Below are 6,000 nucleotides of genomic sequence, written 5' to 3' on the forward strand. Positions count from 1 at the left end.
TTTTAAGCTGGAATGTCAACGGGCTGGGGGACCGTATCAAGAGGGGTATTGTACTACAAATGTTTAAGAGGTGTGTGCCGGATGTAATACTGTTGCAGGAAACGCATTTGGTGGGGAACACGTGCCACGCACTTAATAGAAAGGGCTTCAAAATGGTGGCACACTCGGGGTTCTCCTCGGGGTCCAGGGGGGTGGGGATTATGGTGCGCTCGACCCTCCCCTTGGAGATTGACTCGAAAGTGGTCGATGAGCGAGGATGCTACGTTGCCGTCACGGGGAGATGGGAGGGCGTAACCTGGCTCTAGTTTCGATCTATGTCCCCCCCAGGTTACAGACGGACACCTTCAAAGATCTTGGGGGCGCCATTTTAGGTCTTCCCGAGGGGCTGCTTCTTATGGGAGGCGACTTCAACGCAGTAGGTTCAGGAACGTTGGATCGGTACCATGGAGCTCTACTTCTCCGAAAACACGGGCTCGGTTGCCTCCGCTGTCTCCTTATGGGAGGCCTTCAAGACCGTCCTGAGGGGGGAGGCAATCTCCCTAATAGCTGAGGTGCGGAGACGCAGAGACGTGGACGTGGTGACTATCGAGTCCGACATAGCGGTGATAGACACCCAGTTGGAGGCCGGCCCGACGCCGGACCTCCTACACGCTCTCTCACTCAAACAGTCGGAGTACCGAGCTACTGTTACGGAGGCGGCGAAGGCCATGGGTAGGGAGCAGCAGGGGCGAATCTATGAGGTCGGAGACAAGGCCGGTAAGCTCATTGCCTGGCTTGATAAGAAGGAAAGGGCCAGCTGCGTTGTCCCGGAGGTACTGGGGGGGGATGGCACAGCTGTCACCGACCCTAGCGCTATTGCTCTGGCCTTCGCTGAATACTTTTCATCCGTTTACGCCTCGACCTCCGAGATGTCGGAGGAGGACTCTGGCGCCTTGCTGCAAGACATAGAGGTCCTGTGCCTGTCGGAGACTGAGAAAGAGGACATGGATAGAGCCATCGCGGTGGACGAGATCGCTCAGGCGATACGCTCCCTGCGATCTGGCAAGGCTCCTGGCCCCAACGGTATCCCAGTGGAGCTGTATAAGATTAAACCGGACCTCGTTGCTTCGCCACTGCGGGCCATGTTTCTTGAGGCACGGGAGTCGGGTGCACTTCCCCCCGACCAGAGGCTGGCCACCATTGTGGTCATTCATAAGGAAGGGAAGCCCAGAGATTTGTGTCAGTCGTACCGTCCTATCTCGTTACTGAACGCCGAGCCCAAGATCTTGGCTAAAGTGCTAGCCAACCGACTGGTTGGAGCGATTGGCGACTTGGTGCACCCGTACCAGTCTGGCTTTATTCCACACCGTAACACCGCCCTTAATTTGAGAAGACTTCACGGAGCCCTCGCGAGGGTCCGCACCCTTCAGGAGCCTGCCATCCTGGCGTCCTTGGATGCCACGATGGCCTTCAACTCCCTTGAGTGGCCATATTTGTGGGCGGTGCTAGAGAAGTTTGGGTTTGGTCCGGGGTTCATAGGATGGGTCAAACTCCTATACGCCAGCCCGCTTGCCAAAGTGGCGGTTAACGGTCGCGCATCAGCTCCATTTGCCCTTGGCAGGGGTACCAGGCAGGGATGCCCCCTGTCCCCCCTTTTGTTTGCACTGGCACTGGAACCACTGGCGGCGTGGTTGAAAGGGCATCCGGACATCAGGGGAATCAAGTGGTCCCCGGGCTTTGAGGATAGGGTGTCTCTGTACGCAGATGACATTCTCCTGTACCTCACCTCGCCGTGTATGTCCCTTATTGTTGTGTGTGATATCCTTCGTACCTTCGGTAGACATCCTGGACTCGTCATCAATTGGTCGAAGTCTCATTTATATGTCCTGAGGGGTGAGGTCCCGAGACTCCCGCGGGACTGTAACATACAGGTCACGAGCCAGGGGTTCAAATACCTGGGCATCTACATTTCTGCTGATCCCACAGTACGTTACGCGAACAACTTGCTTCCCCCTCTTGCGCGCCTTCGGCGTGATGTGGAGGGGTGGCGGAAGTTGCCGCTTTCCCTGCTTGGACGGGCGGCCTTGTTCAAGATGATGTCCCTGTCCCGGTTTCTATACGTGCTCCAGAACACCCAGGATCTGGTCCCGTCAGGATATTTTAGAGAGGTTGAAGGCCTCCAGCGGGCCCTGCTCTGGGATGGTAGGCCACGCATTGCTATTACTAAATTGACTCTCCCGTGGTACGACGGAGGGATTGCGCTGCCGGACATCCTCAGGTATTATTGGGCGTCTCAACTGGTAGCCATTAATCATGGCTTCTATGGACCAGCCGTAAATCCGGGCTTTGCCATGGACCGGTGGCTCCTGGGTGATGGGAAATATTACAGGGCTCTGTACTCTAGGTCTCTGGATGGAAAAATGACAGGTCCCACTAAGGCATCGGTCCACATCTGGAGAGCGGTGACGAAGGCACAGGGATGGAAAGGCAAACTCACAATGGTGACTCCACTCTATGACTCCGATCTGCTGGGTAACTTGTGGCATACCAAGGGGTTTGACCGCTGGGACTTGATAGGCATCTCCAGGGTGGAAGACATGATTGCTAAGGGACAGTTCAAGCCCTTCGAGGTGCTGCAGAGAGAATTTCAGTTGGGGGAAAGGGAGTTCTTCAGGTACGCTCAGTTAAAACACGCCCTCCTGGCAGTTATGCCGGAAGGTGAAAAGATCCCTGAATCTTCCCCGCTGGAGGACAGGTTGCTGGACGGCTACATGCCCGACAGCGCTATCTCACTGACCTATAAGAAACTGATTAACGTTCGTACGGACCTTCTTCTGGGGGTGCGAGATCAGTGGACCCGTGATGGAATTGAGTTGGATGACGAGGATTGGCAGTGTGCGGTCTCGTCTCCGAAGGAGGTGGCAATTCCGGCCAGACTGAGACTTGTACAACTGAAAATCCTACATAGGGTCTATGTCACTGGCCCCCGACTGGTCCATATGGGTCACTCGGATGATGGTCTCTGTCGACGAGGGTGTGGTTCCCTAGCGACCTTCGTGCATATTATATGGGAATGTAGGGCGGTGGCTGCATATTGGAGGCGTATACACATAGTGATGGGTGAAGTGACTGGAGTTGACTTGCCCGCTGAAGCCCGGCGCTGTCTGTTAAATGTATGGGGCCCCACGGATTATACCAGTTCACAAACTCAATGGGTCACCCTAGGCAACATGGTGGCTAAAAGGGACATTGCACAGAAATGGGGAGTGGCTCTGCCCCCCACAGTAGAGATGTGGAAGGCTAACATGGACTGGTGCATGTTCCAGGAGAAAACTGTGTATGTTGCCAGAGGTAGGCCCAAAAAATGGAATAAGATTTGGGGGCCCTGGAATGAGTATAGGGGTGATATCTGCCTCCCGCCGGACACAGCGCCCTTGGAGGAGCGACTGTCCCCTTAGCCCTTGAGTCCAGCTGAATTACTGATACACAATGTCCTGTCTCCTTCCCCGCCCCCGATATCCATGCATGCGACCTGTTCATGTATCCTATTCCACATATAGGCCCATCCTGCCCTGAAGTGGGGCGATGCCACATTCACGTTCCTTTGCCTTGCCCTCTTGCACCGTTGTAGGTGCTTTTCCGTTATCACACGGTTTCTTCTCTTTTCATACTATAAAATAAACCTCATGTGATTTTGTATTGTATTCTGTGTGCACCACTCATACTACGTTAAGTCTTGCTGCCTAGCCTCCGGGATGTATGGCTGAATAGCTGTGTACTACTGTGTCGTAAATAAAGGTTTTCCAAAAAAAAAAAACCCTTAGAAATTCACTGAAAAAAAACATAGGTTTTAGGGGTGTTAGAGTTAGTTGGACATTTCACTCGTATAAAACCATTGAAATTCCCTTGTTATAGTTAGTTGTACTAACTATAACTCGCGCGCCCGCAATCCACTGCTGATGATGTCACATATTACATCATTCATGAAATGGTCAGTGACATCACTGATGTCATCTCAAATGACATCACTGATGACATCATCCATGTGACAATCTGATACATTTTATCATACACTAGTATAACCTTTCAACACTCATAAAATATGGAGTACCATATTTGAAACCATTGACACACCAATACAAGTTTCTAAAAACCCACTCAGTGATTCTTACATCTACACACACATCTAAATACTTACCTATGGATTCACTCATACATGCTAACAAAGATCAATAGAACACTATTAAATAGCCTTATACACCTACATCAACATTACACACAAGCACACATCCTATTCACTTATGCAGTCATTCTACTCACTTATGCAAACAGTTGATCATACTTATATTTACTAAGCTACACTTACACAAACACCACTTTATTTATTGATATAGATAGTAACTCATACTTAGTATGTTATAAAATCACTATTACAAGTATAGTTATCCATACATCACTCATACAATCACTGAGTCTTATGTACAGTTATTTATATACAACTGTCACATGCACTGCTTTTTATATTTCTAGTTTCTTGGACATGTATAATTGAGAAATATATTTACTCATCACCACACCCATAAAGAGATTCACTCACCCAAACAACTGTTTCCACATACAGTCTTAACCTTATATACCTACTAAATCAACTATTTACACATGTTTGGACAGTCACACACCTCCCACCCAATCACACACATTCATTCACTATCCCATACAAATACTCACTTAACTAATTAATAACTAATAACTAATATAGACTTTCATATAGCTAGTAACCAACTTATGTAGTACTTTACACAACAAGAGATAGAGCGATTCAGGTATTCACAAAGTTTAATCACTATCCCATATATTTAGTGAGACACTTTAAATTCGTCACTTAGACAGTCAATCACATTGCTACTAAATCTTCCATTCAGACACTTATACATGCACTCAGTCTTCAAGGCAGATTGATTGATATATATATATATATATATATATATATATATAATAAAATACTTATTTAAATATCGAACCAAACCACATTCACTGGATGATGTCATCAGTGATGTCATTTGAGATGTCATCAGTGATGTCACTGACCAGGTCATGAATGATGTAATATGTAACATCATCAGCAGTGGATTGGGGGCGCGCGAGTTATAGTTAGTACAACTAACTATAATGGGGGAATTTCAATGGTTTTGTACGAGTGAAATGTCCAACTAACTATAACACCCCTAAAACCTATGTTTTTTTCAGTGAAAAAAAATAAATATATATATATATATATATCACACAGCAAATGTCCCAGGCGGGGGGAGCAAACAATAGATGGCGCTGGCGGCGAGGAATGGGACAGCCTCGCTTTAATTTTGAAGCAAAAAGATCCTCAATGAAGAAGACGCCGCGCACAACTTTCAGGATAGTTTTAGTGCTTTATTTTGTAGGTTACGCGTTTCAGACTTTCCCAGTCCTTGGTCACGGTATACAAACCATTTACGGTTGTATACCGTGACCAAAAATATATACATATACATACATACATATCCCTTTAACCTATTTATATTTACATATATACATACATATACCTAAATGTAGATAGATGGAGGTAGTCACCACGATAAATTACCTTCACCCCGAATCCGTAACCACGCATGCTGTCACAACGCGGTCATAACAACGACTGCGTTGTGACAACGCATACAATTAGCCCACAAGTCGTTACAACAATTTGCGGAGGGGGAGATAGTGTTGGATTTAAAATCAAACACCTTCCCTATAGTCCGCACACACTGGAGTTGGAATAGTAAATTTTACTATTCCAACATCCAACATTCCTCTCTGCAAGTCATTGTAGCGAATTGTGGGGTAATGGTATGCGTTGTCACAACGCAGTTATTGTTACAACCGTGTTGTGGCAGCAAGCAGGGTAATGGTATGCAAAGCAAAGAGCCACATTCGTCACTACTGAGAGGTTCTAGTTCAGTTAGAGTTTCCATGGGACATGCATTGTAGTTTAATAACTGTGGTGCT

This window comes from Lissotriton vulgaris, chromosome 11, assembly GCF_964263255.1.
Source record: "Lissotriton vulgaris chromosome 11, aLisVul1.2, whole genome shotgun sequence".
In the NCBI taxonomy this organism is placed as follows: domain Eukaryota; kingdom Metazoa; phylum Chordata; class Amphibia; order Caudata; family Salamandridae; genus Lissotriton; species Lissotriton vulgaris.